Below are 19,505 nucleotides of genomic sequence, written 5' to 3'. Positions count from 1 at the left end.
GCAAAACGAAGCACGAATGAAAGTAATTTTCTAAATACTTATGTATGGCCATTGTCAGTGTGTGTGCGCGCGTATGTGTGTGAGTGTGTGAGTGCAAGTGTGTGTGAGTGCGCAAGCCATTTTTCAAAGCTTAATTTCCACAAACAAGTAGCAAGCACTCGAGAGAATCGCAAAAAAAAAAATAAAAAAAAAAATAAAAATTGAATATAACACTACAGTAAAAATAACTACAAATTAGAAGGGAACACGTTTTTTATTTAGCAGAACGAACTGTTAATACTCTGCTTGATTTGTAAACATATTCTGATGTAGTTAGAAGCCTTGCTTGTTTTCATTTATCAGCTTTGCGTTTAATATAAAAGTTGGTAATAACGAGAATTATAATATCATGTAGGCACTCGTCAGCATCTCAACGATTTTTGGTATGCTGGAATATTATCCTTATATGCCAAAATCTTATTGTTTTATAGGAATACGTTTTCTCTTCCACAACAGCCACACAGCCGCTGCCTAAATTGCGACACACAGTAGAAGATTTGATATTGCCAAACACTCTGACTTATTCTAGGCATCTTTGTGAGGAAGCATTTGTCAAGGAGTACTTATATCAAGCTCAATACATATACCCATCAGTTTATTAAATGTATCGTTTTTTGATTCATTTTGGTATAATGCGTCTCTAAGTTTAATGTAGGGTGTAGAGAAATAAGTGCACTTCAGACACGCTCATTAAAAATAAGCTGACGTACAATTGTAGTCAGCTTAAATTTATTCTTTAATGTGGGATATTGAAGAAAAAAATGGCAGAGAGCTCTAGTCGACAGTTACCCAGAGCACAAGGCTTTGGCTTTAAGGAGAAGATGATTCCTACAAATGTTTGGAGTACGTGGACTGGTAAACATCATTTTTAATTTAATTAATTTTTAAATTGCTCGCATTTTGTATACTTCTTCAGGCTTCCATACCGTCAGTTGAATATATGAATATGCTCATTATTTGTGACTCAATATAGCCTGCTATGCAGTTTTATACATCCTGAGTGTGCTTCCTTCCTCCTCCTTCCTCTTCAAGTATATGTGCAGAACCGAAATTGTGCAGTCGCTAGTTCTAATCCAAAACTGAGCTGTGACTCAACAGTAAAAACAGTTTGCTACAAATTGCCAAAGCACTCAGCATCCGCCTATCCAAACGCAGCGCAAGTCGCAGTTACAGTGCCCGAAAGCGAGACAGAGAGAGAGAGAGAGAGAGAGAGAGAGGGAGAAAGTCTCTGAGCAATTCGCTGTGTGTCTCGCTGTGCATACAAATTGCCGTGGAATGCGTGCCAAGGCACGCGATGGTTTGAGGCAGCGGTGGGTTTTGCTTTTTGAAGTGGGTTCTGGGCGCAGCTTTGTGTGTTGTTTTGACGCAACCTTCAGAGCTTGCATTACGCATACGCCACGTTTGCCACTCTGGCTGCTGCGGCTTTGCGTGCACAAATGAAGTTAGTGCTGCACTTAGGTGACTCTGACTGCGACTGCAACTGCGACTCTAACCCCAACTCCGATTCGTATTGCGTCTTTAACTGCGGCTGTACACTTGGCTGCCAAGTGGCGCATTTAAACGCATCCACGCAACCACCCAGCCCACCAGCCATTCAGACAAGCCGCTTGTCTGACTGCTTCGCCCGCCGTAAATGTGTGATGCTCAACGTGGGCGGCTGCTGCAGGATGTTCATGAAACATTCATTAAGGACATTGTGTATTTCCGCTTTTAGTTTTTATCATGCGTCGTGCAACATTGCGCAAAACAGCAGCCGCCGCAAGACTTTACAAAAAATGCATTTGTCACTCTTCCCCTCTCTCTCTCTCTCTCTCTCTCTCTCTCTCTCTCTCTGTCTCACTCGCTCTCTCTTTCATTGTATAAGTAAGCTCAAAACAGCGGTCAACATGACCGGCTGGATAACAATGGGTACCACAGATGCAACTGTTTGTCTGACCAGAGCTCATTTTGGTTCTGGCTTCAAAGCAGCCGCCCGCTTCAAACGGCTGCCCCTTCCTTAATTTAATGGGTCACTGATCCAAAAAGTATACGACAATCGTTGACAATGCTGCGCAGCAACAGCCATATGCAAATGCTTTGAAATGCTCAAAATTGAGCTGCACTCTAAATGAATTTGAGATAAATGCAACTGCATAGATTTGCGGTCCGCAATGATTGCCCCGGGGGATTGACCAGGCGATGGTCTAGTAAGCTCTTAAGCGAATGCGCTTTGGCTGTTGCACAGACTGGAGGGTGAGCTATGCAAAGCTTAAAGAAAACTTTGCTTTGCAAACAATAGCTGTAAGAGTCGGGGGTGACTTCAGGCAAATAGTCTGTACCCAGCGCCGAGGTACCGTAACATGCCTTCAGATGTACCTAAGACAATTGAAAATAACATTTATCGATTCTATTGAACAAAATATATATTTGCATGCATTTGATAAACGAAGAATTTTTTCAATTTCAAGTCTTTTCCTGAGATTTGTGTCTGAGATTGACATGTTACATTGATTAGCACAAATTCAATATATATAATAAAATATATTGAAAAATTCTTAAATATGAAAATAGGTGAGGAATATTATTTAAATTGTTCATTAGTAGCCAGTTTTTGTCTGGTTTATTTTATTCAATTTCCTACATCTCTCTCTTTCCGTGAAAAAACTTTAATATACCCTAACTATCGTCTACTCCATCTCCACAGAGTCACACCTGGACTGTGCATGCAATGACATTTGACCTGATAACGCGTGCATTCGCGTGAAGGGTTTGGTTATGGGATTTTTGGCAGTCTTTACCATGGTTAATTTTTTGAAAGTATTACGAGAACTTTAACTTGATATGCTAATTTATAGTTTCTTTTAGAGCAGAGACAAATTTAATCGCATCACTAGACTTTTCTTCTTGTACACAAACTCAACTTCAAGCCACTAATTGCTGAATTGAAAACTTTGCAAGCTGTCTTTAAGTTCCACATTAAGTGTAATTGCAAGAAAGTTAAAGATGATGTCCGAATGTGACAAACTTTTGTTGTCTTTCCTAATGTCGCTCGCTCTCACTCCCCTTTTTCTCGGGTATCTCCATTTCAACAGCAGCCATTTATGTGAAGTGCATTCGGCCAAAATGTGTACTTGTTATGGCTCTTTTTCTTCTCGTGGCTGTTGTTGAGCAAACTTTGAAGCTCTTATCTTAGTCATGCACACAGCAGGCGAGTTCATATTGAAGCCCACGATGCAGGCCAAGCAAATAATTAGGGCTCACATTCGGCCAACTCATGATGCCATGGGCCAAAAAACTTGTATGTCTAGCCCTGGCCCAGAATCCTTCTACGTTCAATAAGCAAAGTTTTGGCCAACAACGACGAAACAAAAACAAACAACGCTAACAAACAACACCAAGCGGCTAACACCAAAAAAGTTAACAAGTAAAGGCACTCATATGGGGCATAGTTGAATGGAGTATACCCTCTGCAGGGTATCTATCTAAAATTCGTATTTCAGTATTTTAAAATATTATAGACTGATGTCTGACTGACTGATTGACCACGTTGGGATCTTTGAGATTATCTGGTGAACGGCTGAAACGCATGCCATAAAAATCTTTGTAAAAGTTCAGCTCAGATATGTTTCACACTTCTTTAAAACTTAAAATGTCGTCCGACAGTCTTCAATCTTAATTGAGAAGTTCTACATCAAAATGAATCAAGGTTCGGTACTCTATGATAGTCATAGAGTATTGCAAATAGAAAAAAGTTAAACAGAAATTTGAGAATCATCAACTATTAAAATGCACACACATATACACGTACATAAGTATATAGAGTAAGGTTTGTCGTGTAGCAACAAAAATTGCGGTTTGCTGTTGTTGCTGCTGCGGCTGCTGCTGACAGGCGTGGCAAAAGCGCGAAGTTGCCGAGCATTAGGCAACAGTGTCACAATAACAAAAACATCAACAAAAAGAACAACTCCAGTGATAACAACAAAAACAACAACAACAACAACGACAACAACACCTCGAAGTAGAGCTGTCGCATCTCAAGTAATTTCATTGTAGTTCAAATACTTTGCCGCCTTTTGTCGTGCACTTATTTATTATTTGGCTAATTCGCGCGTTGCCAAAGTGGCCTCTCAAACAATAACAATATAAAACTATAGAGAATTTCAAGAAAAAAAGTATTTGTGAGAGAAAGAGAGCGTAAGCGAGCGAGAAAGAGAGGGTGGGTTAGAGAAGCGGGAGGCTAAACTTTAGCCGTGCCAAGTGGCGTCCGCTGGCAGCTTCGCCTTTTGCTCGCCTGTCCAATTCTATTTCACATTTGCACAAACTTTAAACAATGCACACAATGCAATAGATAAAGTGTGCGAAGGAGCTGGCAAGCGTTTGAGAGAGAGAGAGAGAGAGAGAGGGGGATTGGGTGAGCTAGAAGGCTGGAGTGAGGCAGCGAATAAGTTTGGCTGCGCCTAGAAAACTTTTTGCAGCAGCGCTTCCACTTGCAGTTGCAGAAGAAGCACCAACTTGCAACTAATTTGTCTTTGCCTTTCGTTTTTGGGCGTGGCATGACTGGGACTATGCAACTACAACTGAGAGCAGCTCCAATTTCAGTTGCAACTGCGATAGCAGCCATCCACCCACCACCCAATACCCTCCACGTCACTTCCCAGTTCCCACTTCCCGCTCGACTGTAGCTGTAGCTGTACAGCTGTGAGGCTCGTGTGTCACTTTGGCTTTTGTTTACAGTTGATTGTATTTAGCTTTTGTTTGGCCATTGCGAAAGTTGTCACGTCGTTGTTGTGGTCTAATGAATTGAAAGTTAAGCCATACCAAAAGCCACCCAGCCGCCTATCCAACCACCCATGCACAAACCACCCAAGCACAGCTCATGCCTTGTATTTGGCTTTGCAATTGTATTAACGGCCTCAGTTGGCGCATATAAATAAAAATTTCATTTTCGAGTTTTTCAAATTCATTTTGCAAACTTGCAGTTAAATTAAATTTCCAGCCCGCATTTGCTTAATCAAATTTTGCAGGCTTCCATCATAATCAAGCCAGCGAAGTAAGTTTGTGTTTTTGACAAAATCTTCATGATGAACGTTAAAACCCAAAGGTTAAGCCAATATATGAAAACTGCTTTTAGCAAGCTGATTTGGCTCCTTTAATTATTTACACATTTTCTGACAAACGCTAATTCAAATTAAAGTCGCAACGTTTTTCAATTTGCTTGCACTAAAAGCAGTTGCGAATAAGCTCAACGTTGCGCGCTGTTATTATACACTTTTTGTGCTGGCTGGCATCTCTGGTTATGCCAACCGAACGTATTGAGGTACTCATCAGTATTGTGGCTATGCAGTCGGGGGGAAGGGGCAGCTGTTTTGGCCCATATTGCAAAGCTCTTGTCTGCACCAGTGCTTAAGCTTATTGGCAATTCCATTTTGTGGTTAAGCATACAATATATTAGTCAATTTACAACACTGGCGCCCAATCAGCATCCACATCCATGAGCAAATGCATGAATCAATGCACAAAATGTGCTAATACTCGTATCGCCTCATATCTTTGCCCCCTTCCTCCACGTATCCTGTGGGAACAACACTGCCCAAAAACAGCTCGGGCAGCCGGCCAAGCGTGGAACGTATGCTCCCTATTCGAACCGTCAACCGCCCCGAGCGGTTGAATGCCCCTTACCCAGCACTTAGCATAAATTGAAACTGTGCCCAGCAGCAGCAACAACAACAGCAGCAACATCATCATGAGAATTGGACCGAAGCTCGTCGATAACTGGATTTGTAGCAAACAAATCGACGGCACACTTGAACACGCTACGCACCACCCACTGCCCCGCCTGCTGCCCCCTTCCCAGTCAGCTACCTAAGACTTCATCCGTTTAGGGATGGAATGATATTGGAAGGAGGATTGGGCGGGAAGTGTGTGGCTAACTTATGACGCCGGCGCGTGTGTTTTTCGGCAACTTCATTATCGATTGCTGATCCATTGGATTAGAGCAGACAATGGGCAACAAGGCGCTGCCCACTCCGCTAGCAACCACTTGGCAACTTCCGTTGCGGCGCACAAATTTGTCCACAAATTAACGCAAAGCGCCCAACATCAGCAGCAGCAGCAGCAGCAGCACCTAAACTGTTCTAGTTACCATTTATGCTCGCCTCCTGGTTTCTAGTTTCTGTTTTCTGGCTCCTGGTTCTTGCCTCTGATTTCTGGCTCGGCCGTACGATTTGGCCAGACCATTCTATAGGCACGCACATTTGGCTGGTAACATTTATCGCCGGATTTCCACTGTCATGCCGAAATGTGGACACACACATGATCCGAGGGCTGGTCAGGGCACGGCAGGGCTGGGGCTCTAGTTGGTTTGTAGGGCCGTTCATCGTTTTGTCTTGTATGTTGAATAGAAATAAATTTGCGACTTAAGTCCTTGCGCGCATTAATTCGGCCTAATGTCGTGTAGTCGCATCCGCAGACAGCCTCTCTCCCCTCTCTCTCTCTCTCTCTCTCTCTATTCCTAAACTGTGCTCGGACTAACAATTTATTTATGACCAACTAACACACACACACACACAGTGAGAGAGGGAGGGAGGGAGAGAGAGAGAGATAGAGAGAGGGAGGGAACGACTGGTCAGCGGGTCCTTTGTTGTTTTGCCATATTCCTCTGACCGCAGTTGGTGGCATAAGCCAGCAATACACCCATTTATTTACGTTTGTGTGTGTGTGTATCTGTGTGTGCTGGTCAACAAAGCCGATTTATGATTGCGTACATGTTTGTGTGTGCGCATGTGTGTGTGTGTGTGTGTGTGTGTGCATGTGCCGTGGGCCTTCAAATACTTGGCGTGCGCGCTTTGTGGCTATTAAATTATTTGTAAACAATTTTTGATATCTGATTTTATGCACACACACATGCCCGCTCGCACACACACACACTTACACGCACACGAGTTGGCAAACAGAGTATGCGAGTGACAAAGAGGTGTTGAATTTGCACAAGGGTGGTTCGGGTAGGTGGGGCTGTTGGGTTGAGCAGCAGCCTTGCTTCTTTTGCTGTCATAACTCGATTTGAGCGTTTTGCGTTTCGTTGCCAAAAACAGCTATACACACGCACACATACGAACCAAAACAACTGAGTTAGCAATTTTATTTTGGTTAAGTTGTGTGTATTTCCTGAAAATTGCTTGCCAAACGGCATAAGTAGATAATAGCTCATAGCTGGGCCTTGCAGTGTGCGACATCAACGAGCGGCCGGCCCATCAAAGCAGCGCAAATATACACTGGGATAAGCTTCGATTATAGAAATCAGCCCACATATATTTAATAAAACATATGTATGTATGTTTGCATAATGTGCAGATGTTTGCATACATCTGGTCTGCTTTGCTGAATAAAGACTTCAGTTCTTCTCCAGATGTACCATGTATTACGACAGACAACCAGATTACTTGTACTGCAAGATATGTGAGGATAGGTTAGGTGTCATAAGAAGTCCTGTGCATAGTCTGATATGCTAAACAAAAAATCATATACGAATATAACCTGTCATGCAGACAATTATACCAATTAACAAATGGGCAAAAATGGCTCTGAACCGAATTAAATCCACATTTCTTGGGATTGGTCGCATGCCTCTGTTTTCCACAGCCCATTTTATATTGTCCCCTTCATCAGAGCTCACCATGCCTATCAGTTGAGTTGAATTAGTTTTTCAAAATATTGCAATTTCCAAGCGTAATCCAACTTCAATTACTAAAATTGCGATTGTTTCACTAATTCCAGCAAATACCGCACATAACTAATTCAAATGCATTGTTGACAAAGCTTTTAGGCTAGCACATGTGAAAAACCTAAACAGTGGCCAGCAATTTTGTTAGAGAGCAATATTGCGCATACGCAGCGTTGCCCGAAGCATTCGCACAGCAGATAAAGGGTTACAGGGGAAAAGCGGCAGCTGGCCTTAATGCACGAAAATTTATACTCTATATGCAAAATTTGCATATATTATGTGCAGGAAGAGGCCGAGCCACGTGCTCAATAAGCTCGCCAATCGCATGTGCAATCAAATTTCAAAGAGCCAAATGAGCCACACGGCCTGACAGGCAACAGCCGGTGTACGGTAGTTCCATCACGCGATACTCCTTACCCGCTCCACCTTTTGAAGCCGCAATTGGTGCCAAGCCCATTCATGTGGCTGCCGCACGAAATAGCAGCATATATTGACGAGGAAAACTATTAAACTGTCAATCGTCCAGTCCGGCTACACACAATACCAGCACCACATGATACAGCTCCCAGCTTTCAGCTTAGAGCTCAGCTTCACTTCAGTTCAGTTCAGTTCAGTTTCCACTTAGCTGCACGCATTCCACTCGAAACTTTTGTGTCTGAGCGTAAAATTATTCTCAGCACTGTGGAGGCAACAAGAAATTAAATCTGCATGCATATTCCATATTTATTTACACACAAATGCGATTGGATACTTCTTTTAATTATTTATACACAACGTTTCAAACGTTAAGTTTGAGCGATTCATCATCAAGCGATCAACAAATGAATAGCTATCGATTATTGGAAATCGGTAAGAAATCTAAAAATCTATAGAAAGCTCCCCATTTATTTGGTTAATTGAAAGCATCTTCTAACATAAATGTATCGATAGTTTTTGAAGTCTCGTTTAATAAACATATTTACTTAACTGAAGAATCAACAATCAATTGTCTATCGATAATGGTAAATGTTACGTAAAATAAACTTTGTTAAGTTCAAGAATCACTATTAACTCTTCAGTATCGATAGTCATTGGGGAATCAAATGAATGTCTATCGATAATTTTGAATTGTTCTGAATTTAAAAATCTTAAATGAAAAAGTATGGAGGACTCTTAACTCAGTCAAACTCATGTTCAAAAAAAGTGGAATCGATAGTTTTTGCCATCTGGATAAATGAACGAATCCATTGTGCAACTCGGACTGTTATGAGGCACGCCACACGTCGCCTGGTCGATGTACTAAAAGCGAAACAGGCAGCTGGCAAAGAAGCGCAGCATCGAGGCGCAGCAGGGCGGGGACTTCGATTGGCATGCTGACGCTGCAGAGGGGAGTGCGGTGCAGCAGCAACCGCAGCGCATCAACAAAAATACGAGAAAAGGCGTCGAAACCAAAACGAAAAATGGGCTGTGTACTCAGAAAAAAAAAAACTGATTGCTCCACTTCGACGGGGCATTTGCGAACTGAACGCCCGCCCTTAGCTCCCTGCTGCCCTCAACCGCTACGCGGCTGTTGATATTCGCTCGTCACTGCGCGCTTGTTGTTGGTTTTACTGTAGCCACTTCACATTTTCCAGCGCTGCTCCAGCAGCGTCACGTGCGCACTTAAACATCAGCATCATGATGGTATTCAGGCCAGTGAAGCGCAGCGAAGCCCAAGCTCTGGCTGAGCCAGAGCTGGAGTTGGCGTTGAAGGCAGTGCCAGGGCTGAGGGCCGAGGACCGAGGGCCGAGGGCTTCAGCTGCAATGCAAAGCAACACAGGTCGAGGAGGGGGTAAGGGGTAGAGGGTAGGGGCAGACATATATCACAGTCAGTTTAGAATCAATAAAATATAACTTTGCGTGCTGATTTCTTGGGTGCGCCCGAGGCCAATGGCAGTGGTGGCGTCTCAAGGTGGCACATCCACAACCAGAGCTTACCAGCTGGCAGCTGTGAAATGTAATCATAAACATCGCATGCGACATGAACTAAAATCCCGGAACCAACAAGCGACTGGCAGCAGCACGTGCATCCATCTATCTATCGGTGCGTGTGTGCCTGTGTGTCTGTGTGTGTGTAAGTGAGGCGTTTTGTCTGTGCTTAGGGATTTCCGCTTGAATGCGAATTTGATATGCGCAATAAAATATTAAAAAATCGACAAAATTGTTTTTAAAGCGCGTAATTCAAGAGACGACGCCCTCCACAGACAGAACAGTCGGACAAAAAGACAGTCAGCCAGTCAAGGCAATACACACATTTGCATGCATAAGTGTTGCGTGTGTGTGTGTTGGCCAAACACGAACGCGTCTCCCAACGCATTTCGAGCACTTCAAACGCGCTTCGCATGCAAAACGAACTCTTTAAATGTGATTCAGCGCAGCGAGCTGTGAGACTGTGTGTGTTGATTTTGCATAAGAAATACAAAAATAACAAAATATGGCAATACTAGATCAAATACCCCGGCGTTGCCCAACACAACTGATCAATGTTGAAAATGCAAGTGGTAAGGAATATGTTTGTGTATTTGTAACTATACATTCTTGCAAATTAAAACATATTAGAAAAAAAGAGGTTCTAGTTAGAATTTATTCCATCTCTCGTCTTAAAACATATTAGAAAAAAAGAGGTTCTAGTTAGAATTTATTCCATCTCTCGTCTTCTTGGGAGCTTGAGCCCCTGCTTTGTGCTCAGTGTCTAGCACAGTACGTTAGTCAATCGACGAACTACCATTTCCTGTTTAGCAATTTATATTATTTATTGCCTGTTTCTTTAAATTAAATATAAAAGCATTGAATTTATCTATTGCTGCTGAGCTTGGACCGGCGACCAGTCGTTTTGATAGTTAGTCAGTCAGATTAGGTAACAAATATATAGACGAAGCTATATAGAGAAGAAGAGCTCCGCATTTAGGATGACTCAGCTCAGTCTCAATCTCTTCGGCACCACGTGGGATGCGCTACACGGCTACGGTACACGGGCTACGGCTGTTCATCTATTTCTTGGTGGTTATTTATCGAGGACCAACTCTCTTCTCTCAGCGGTTCCAGTTTCCCGCTCGCGTCTTTAGTAGAGTGTCGCATGCTCAGCATTCAATGGTAGCAACCATGTATGTAAAATGTATGCCGCGCCAGCATTTTGGCTTCATACGGATCAACAAATCTATGTTCTTTTGCCTGGACCGTGCTTCGAGAGCCCGACTTGGATTTTCACAGGCGGCTGCTAAGTAAGAGGGTCCGGTGACGGTTCTGGTTCAAGGCTTTGTTTTTGCAATGCAGATATGCACAATATTTCTTAACGCCTGAAGCGAGCAGGCGTGGAATTTACAATTTTGTGCACGTCTGTGTGGGAATGCTGTCTCTGCACTTGGCCAGAATCGCGACCATTCGATTCACCTCAGTCCCCGTTTTTCGCTCTTGGCCAGCTTTTTGCAGCACTTCCTGGGCAGGTTAGCTGCCTATCTCGTATTTGGGAATGAGATAGAAAAGAAAATTGAGAAAATGCACAAATGCAAATCAGTGACAAGGGGCGGTGGGCATGGCACATAGACGTTGACATAATTGTCGTTAAAGCTCGTTCTAAATGCGGCACTTGTCAATACGCTTTAACTAGCGCAAATTGATTTTTGCATGTGGCCACCATGCTGTCCCGCCTTTGCTATTCACAAATCGATTTGCAGTTCTTTAACTATGATCTCCATGCAATAAATAATGCGAGTGCGGTTGGGAGAACAGTGAGAGGGAAGGCCCAAAGGAGACTGAAGAGGACGCGGGCATCGCTCAAAAGTTTGCACAAATTGTGGCGTAAATTTGCAACTTTTGCATAAAGTTTGGCTCAAATTACCTAAACGCTGAAGACAGCGATAGACTGGCTGAAGAGAGAGAGAGAGAGAAGTGGGAGGGTCGTCGAGGGGCGTGGGCTGGGGTGTCGGCAGCGGCTCCATTAACCAAAGCTGTTGAAAAGTGAAAAGCGCAAAGTACTTGGCCAAAGTTGCCAGATTGTGTGACAAATGTCTTCCACTGCCACGAAGACCAGGAGCAGCACCCCAATTGGCAAGCGTCTGGACTGAAAAGCCTGCCAGCGTCCGAACAGTCCGAACAGTCAACAGCAAAGCGTGGCCAGCATTGGCAAATGAATCACATTTCAGCAAAATACAGAATGCAAAGTTAAAGAACAAGGAGTTCTGCCTTTCATTTAGCTTTAGCAAGTAGATTGCAAAAAGCAAAATATGAGCGACGCGTCAACCTATGTCAAAAAGTTCCAAACTAAACTAAAACAAGTGTTATGCAAACATGAGGGTCTTTTTTTATTTTCACTCAACATAATATGTCAAATTAATTACTAAAGTACTTGACAACTTTTTAGTCAGTTTTAATTAATTTAAAATTGTATATTTGGTACCAGCCGTAACTCAGTCTTAGACTACAGAAATGCGACTCCATTATATGCCAACTACTTATTCTATATGTAGCTCGAACTCAAATGAAGTGTATTCATTTCAATTTAAGTACTGCGCTCCAAGGCCAGAGCTCATCCATATGCAAATGCGAAGCGCGCGCTGCCACATAATATGATGCCCAGACTGGAAAACAAAACCCAGATGCCAAAAGTCCATATAAAAAAAATGGGGGCCTGCAAAAAAAGTGTGAAGTTTGCTGCGAAAACCCCAAAAAGCAACAACAAAAGCTCCAACAACAGCAAGCCCAATGCCAATGCCAATAACCCTGCCTGAACAAAGCCCTTGCGTCTGCGATATGCCTAATGTCCTTGTTGTGGGCAAAATTCAATTTACTGCCTCAGTCCATAAACACATGCGCATAACAACAACAGCAACAACACACACAATAACAACAACAGCAACAACAAGAGGCACGCTGCTAACAAAACGCGGCCGCTGCGTTGAAGCGTGCTCGCTGCCTGTGTTGGCAGCTCTGTGAGGCATATAATCGACAGCACACACACACACAGACACAGAGACTCACTCGCACGCACACGCATACAGTGCGTTGGGGAGAAGGGCCACGTTGCGTATACGCAACCAGCACAAAGCGACAGGCGAGCGCGCAAACCGCTTAAAGCCAACGAAAATTGCCAGCGACAACATCATAAACTCAATATGTATTCAATCCATTTGACTTTTTGCCCGCCATCGTTGACGTGCTTGCCACATGAGTGGGCGTGGCAATGGCAATGGCAACAAGCAGGCAGCAACCAGTAAACGTCAAACTTGCCTCAACATATATTTTCAGTATGTTTTTTTTTTTGGTGCCTTCATTGCCAAGCATTGATTTTCAGACACTGATTGTGTTGTGTCTGACCGATTGATGTGAGTGTGTGTGTGTTTGTGTGTGTGTGCGTGGAATATTGTGGGTGCGTGTGTGTGTTGTGTGGATTCATGTAAAGCATGGGCATTTGATATAGACATTGGCGTGACCAGAAACCAGCGCGACTGTCAATAGATCAACAAGCTCGACAATCAAGTGACTGACTGACTGACTGACTGATTGACTGACTCACCGACTGACTGACTGATTAAGCATGCCGCATGCTGCATGCGGCTGCTGTCAAATGATGTAGCTAACGCATCTGGCTTTGCGTTTTATGCAAATGCCAAACAATAAACTTTTTAGTTGAGTTTTCGTTGCATTTGTAATAAGCAACAGAACCCAATTTAAAGTATAGTCTACGCCTGACTGCATGTGCGTGTGTGTGCGTGCTTGTCCGTGTGTGTGTGTGTGTGTTGTTAGATAGTTTGGTGTGTTGTAAAGCAATTTTATAAAGTTTACGCATATTTCGGCATGTTTAGTCGCTTACTTTGCATCCAAAAACAGACAACAGCCACATGGATTTGCAAGCTAAAACTATCGATTATTTGTCGATTGACACAAAATGAAAATCACAAGCGAATAACTTTTGTGAATAAAATAGCCGCTGTCCTTGCTACCGCGGTTTGTTGAAGAACTATTGATTCTTATCGATAATAATTATTAATCTAGTCGCTATTTAGTCCAAAACTCAGCTATAGATTTCCTACGTATAAATATTTTGTCACCAAAATCGACATATTATCGAAAGACGATCGATAACATTTGTTTTTGCAAAGTGAATGGAAAAACAAGAATTGATATTTAAGACAAACTTTACTAAATGCGCTGACTCACGAGAGTTGCTCATTAAATGCCGGCTGTGATAATTATTGTGGATGACAATCAATCAATTAAATCGATTATTTCACATGACGCATTAACGCGCATTACGCATAAGCTTAAGTATTTACATTCTGCTGAAATTCCATTTGCAATGGCACAAAAGGGCCTGACGTTTCATTCTTTCTTGTGCTCTCTTTTTTATTACTATAATTGCACCAGTTTAGTCCATTGACAAATTCCATTTGCAGCCGCAGCTGACCCAACAGTCAACTTTGATGGTAAAGTGCAGGGCAAGCGCAGAGACACACACACACATACATCCGCATGCCCCGTGAGGCATAAGAACATTTTAAAATTTATTGAAATTAAAAAAATGTAAAAAACTGCCAGTTAAAGGCTACCATTGTGCGAGTGTGCGGTGTGTGTGCTGTGTCCGTGTGTGGCTGGCAAATGGCAATAGTTTTGCAAATTTCATCATGGCATTGGGGTTTTGGTTTCGATCAGCGTTTTGGCAGTTAAAGCATTTCTCTAGTGCCAGGCGTTTTTGCTGAGCGATTTCGCTTACCCAAATTGTGGCACTTGCAGTCGCGTCAATTTGCTTGCTCTCTCTTTCTTTCTCTCTCTCTCTCTCTCCCTCTGAATTTTGTACTTCTTTGTTGCAGTATGCCTTCTGTCGTGGCTGAGTGCCTCTTCAGTGTGGTGCAAGTGGTTTGCCTGGGTAAGGGGCCTATATGGAGGCAGCAGGCATTAACCCGACTAGAATTCACATGTGTGTGTCTGTGTGTGTGTGTGTGTGTGTGTGTGTGTGTGTGCGAGTGTCCCCATATACCCGACAGATGGCGCCCGACGTTGAGTGACTGCTCAAATCTGACGGGCATCGTGCTCGTTGTCGATGCCATATCCAATGCTCATTGCCGGAGTTCTTTGCCATTGATTTGTGTCGCCTCTCAGCGGTATCCAGGCACCCAGCCCGAGACTTTGGCAGCAGTCTCCAATACCAGTCGCAGCGCCAGCAGCAGAGCCAGAGCGACAGATATTGCCCCAAACCGCTTGGCACATTTCGCTTGATTGCCCATTTCGGGCAGCTGAAAACGTTTTGTGGAGCAGCTGCTTGCCCCGAACACGCCTCCTGCCAGCCTACAGGCAGCGCATTAAAAAAACTCACACACACACACACACATGCAGACTCCACATGCCGGCAAAATAAGGACGAATCTATATACATGCATGCTCACATGTATATATATGTATGTATTTTTAAAGTCAATATCAGAGCGAACGAGGCAATCAGGCGAAACTGCTTAAGCTCTGGCCACGCCCCAGCCACACAAAAACGCACACACACACATGTCCCAATTCAAGCTTTATCATTATCAGGAAAACAGTCATCAGCAGTGTGGGTCGAGGGACGAGAGGTGTTGGAAAGCGAACTCGCATAAAACTGCGCATAAAGTTGGCTTCCTTCACGACTTTCGGCTTCAACTTCAGTTTCAGTAATAAAAACATTAACGTTTCGCTCTCACACACGCACACACATGACAGGGGTTAAAGAAAGGCCAGCGGTTCTTGGATCAGACAAGTTTACTCATAAATAAATATTTCCTTGGCTAACATCTTAAGCAGTCGGCGAACAATGCGGCTGCCGGCGCCTTAAAGCAGACTTCGTGCCAATTTGTTAATAGTACAAAGTTGGTTGTTGTAATTTGAAACTGTTTACATTCGCTTAAAGGGGTTGCGGGTTGCTGGGGAAAGGCTGCTAGGGTGCGAGGGCGCTGGCAGACTGAGCAGTGGTTGGGGCAATCGCTTGTCCAATTGTGTAAGTTTCTCTAGATAACAAGCGGCAACGCCTGGCAAAAGTTTGTGCCCGAGCGCATATAACAATGGCATTCAAGTTTTCTAAGAGGCCACACTCTCAGTCCAGCCTCAGCCTGCCCCCAACCTCTAACCTGAGGCCAGAGCTGAAGCCAAGTTGGTCAGGGCCATGGTTGATTGGCTGATTGACTTGCCAATGGCCCGCGGCCCACTTAATTGTGCAGTGCTTGTAAAACTATTGGACACATTTTGAGATCGCTTAGATACCATGAGACAACACGATGCGTAGAAGGACGCCTTAAGAGCTTGTCGAGATATAAGTATGTGTAATGGAGAGCATAAATTTGAAATAGAAATACAAGAAGCTTCAAGTCTGGCAAAACTAAAGAGCGCGCCACAGCTGATATTAATGCCTACAAAATTAATATCGCCAAAGAAAATTGAATTTAGCTCTCTTTCTCGCTGTCGCTCTGTCTGTGTCTGGGTCTGTCACTTATATGTAAATAAATTGCCTGCTCTGTCATATGGCTTCCAAACTCACTCACACACACTCTGGCTCTCTCTTTCCCTATCTATTAGTTGCACTGTATCTCTTTCTGTATCACATGCCAGCATGCCAGGCATGTTGCATGCCTCAGTAAGCAATAAGTTCGACAAACTCATTTCATTAAGCTCAGAGCTGCATAAAAAACGAGCTAATGCTCTGGAGCTGCTGCTGCTGCTGCTGCTGCTGTTGCTATTCCCCGCACTACACTTCCACCATCCCACTCGCCATCAATACCCACCCTGCCGCCCTGTTGCAATGTTTCTGCTGCTCTTTCGCTATTGCCGATGTCTCATCATTTATTGGCAAGCGCTTTTCAACGGATTGGCAGCAGCAACATACGCGTCGATACAGCTAAATACACAGACACACACACACATGGCTTAAAGTGCTACAGGCAGCAGAAGAATCCGCTCGACTGAGCTTCACGCTGAAGCTAAGACTGAGACTGAAGCTGTGCTGTAGCTGCGACCCAGACGGGACGGCAAGCGCCTGTTGGTATTTATTGCCAGTTGGCAGCCTCAATGCGTCCTCTAAAGCCATAAATTTTTTATTAGATTATATAAAATTTACCAACGATTTATCTATGCTCACGGTCGCGCCTGTCACCAGCTCCAGCTCCGGCTTCAGCATCTACACGAGGTTCAGTTGCGGCTGCCCTTCCACGTGCAAGTCGCCAGCGCTGTGTTTCCGATTCACGCAATCGAGCGAGGGGAACAACGGCAGCAGCATGTACTGATACAACTAGCTGATTTACCCAACGCAAGGAATCGTAGTAGCAGCAGCTTAAGATATAATGGACATTTTTGGAAGGGCATTTGTCAAATCAGCTTATATATAGAATAGCCGGAAATTGCAACAGAAGTTGTCCATTAATTACAGATTTTAACAGCTTGATTTCTTCATGACCTTAAATTATTAAATAACTAGTAGGTATAAGCTTAAAATAATTTTAAAATAAGTATGCATATATAAATACTAACATATATATATGCATACACATGTATACATATGTAAAAGCTAACATACACACACACACATACTTTATTGGATTTTAAATTTAACTACTTTAAACAACAATTATAATCAGAGCAAGAAATCTTACTTGAAATCATGTGAATCGCATAGTAGGGCAATATTTAAAAATACGTTTTATTTATATAGTTATCAACAAAATTAAGCAAAGTTGGGCTGCGTATGGTAAAAGAGTAAATATATACTCACATGCACACATCATACTTACACACATACATACGTACATATACTCAATCAACGCATGCACAAGTTCTGAGAAGTGCATTCCACATCTCTCCTCATGCGGCTATGAAAAGCATTCCTCAAAAGAACATCTAAGCAAACTTGTGCGAGTATATAGATATTTAGAAGAGGAAATTATAAAGGCACTTATTTATTTATTCGATTTGAGACTCGACGCTTTTGCATTTCAAGGACCTGTATCGGGCAACCAAGCTTTTGTCGTGTATTTATTTATACATATGCATTTAATTTAACTCTTCCATATTGTTAATGTCCTTTAACTGAATTCCGTTCTTACTAAAATGCATGTGTTTAATTATCATTTTGAATACTGTAGATTGCGATATAGTTTATCGTTTAATCGAAGACAAAAATACCATTATTTGCATTTCCCAAATGACAGCAGCTATTCCGCCCTTGGCTCCGCTCATTTGAAATTTTCATTGAACTAACTGCAGATCGATCGCTAAACCCAGCCCCCAACTCCAAATCAGCAGCCCCTATTCAGCATTCACAATTGTTATTCTACGTTTTATGTGCCCGAGAGGCCATTGCCAAAATGGGATTCGAACGTTTGCAGCTGCACTTTCCTGATGTACTTTCTTGCCATGCCACGCCCATTGGACGCGCGGGGCCCCTGGGCGTCGCTCGGTGAGCTCGGTTGTGGCAGTTGCAACTTTTCCGTCTTGTCGTTGTTTCTGTTGCTTCACCCACCTCAACAGCTGCAATGAAAATGCATTAAAATGCAGCTGCAATTGCTTTTGTAGTTGCCATTGCCATAGCTATAGCCATTGCCACGCCCACGCCCACGCTCACTGCCACATCTCGACCCCCGGAAGTGGTGCGGCAGGAGCATTCATCAGCGTAATCCTGTCTCGTTATCCTTGTGCCTTACATGCAATGCGAGCATCTCAACGGAAAAGCCACTTAGCATTTCCCTTGCTTTCGTAGTGCAGCTCAACTCCACGCATTATTGTTGTACACAATTTACATTCATCTTAGAATAAACACCCAACTGAAAACTCTATAATTGATTTCCATGCATTCTCCTTTCATTTCGCCATTCGCAGGTTGCCAAGACTAGCTCAGTGCAGCGTCGAGCCAACAACACTTCCAGGTAAATAAAACCGTTTTCTTTCGATTAACCGAATTTAAAATAGCTTCAACATCCTGTATAAATTAAGTGGGCTTAGTATGAAAGAGATGTGCTATATATACAAATATATATATAAATATATTGAGTATGTTGAGAAATATATGGAAGCTTAATGATCGTTAAGTGACAAAACATATCAATTAATACAAGTAATTATCGATAATCAGCTGTTGCCTGCGAACATGAATATTTTGATAATCCCTTAGACCTGCCAGTCGTGCTCTAATGTCCAACTAATGCTTAACTATACGAAGATATATAAAAAAGCGTCAGAAAATGAGCTGTCTTAAAGCTACAAGAAGTAAGGATGTAAATCGAGACGAGCTTTCGTTCATTTATTTAATGCGCATCCTTTTTGCATTCGATACTGCTTTGGTGTGTGTGTGTGTGTGTGCGGCTGAAATAAATGTAAGTGTGTTCTTCTTATGCAATCAAAAACGCTGCCGGCGCTGCCATGACAATCGGCAAGCAGGTGTGGCTGTCGCCCCAGCACAAGCTATCCACTTAATGGCAAGGACATTAGTCCTGCTGCTCTTTTAATGCAATGCGCTGTCGTTAAAAGCGGCGGCTAAAGAAATTGCCACTAAATGTTATTGAAATCGAATACCGCATTTTCTGTGTATGTCGACAGCCACACCCACTTAGCAGCGTGTGTATGTGTGTGTGTGGGTGTGCAAGAGATACTTCCATCATCATCAAGAGCAGAAGCCAGCAGCTGCTCAGCGATGCGGCGTCTACAAGCGTTTATCTTTTATAATCACAAATTGATTTGCCGCCAAGCGGCGACTCTCTGGCCGATGGCTGTCGCCGCTGTCGTCCATCAGCCAGTGTACAAT

At 43.2% G+C, this 19,505-nt stretch overlaps 1 protein-coding gene across 2 annotated transcripts in view; it reads left to right on the top strand.

Moving 5' to 3' along the window:
• LOC6631824 (chaoptin) overlaps nucleotides 1-19,505 on the top strand; it is a 209,995-nt gene that overhangs the window by 36,444 nt on the left and 154,046 nt on the right. For both annotated transcript variants that reach the window (XM_070211380.1, XM_032440214.2), the window contains one exon: nucleotides 18,584-18,630. The gene's annotated coding sequence lies outside the window, so the exon portion shown is untranslated. The remainder of the gene's footprint in view (nucleotides 1-18,583; nucleotides 18,631-19,505) is intronic.

Source organism: Drosophila virilis, chromosome X, assembly GCF_030788295.1.
Source record: "Drosophila virilis strain 15010-1051.87 chromosome X, Dvir_AGI_RSII-ME, whole genome shotgun sequence".
Classification (NCBI taxonomy): Eukaryota; Metazoa; Arthropoda; class Insecta; order Diptera; family Drosophilidae; genus Drosophila; species Drosophila virilis.
The sequence above is the reverse complement of the archived record's forward strand: the minus strand, read 5'-3'. Positions and strand labels throughout refer to the sequence as shown.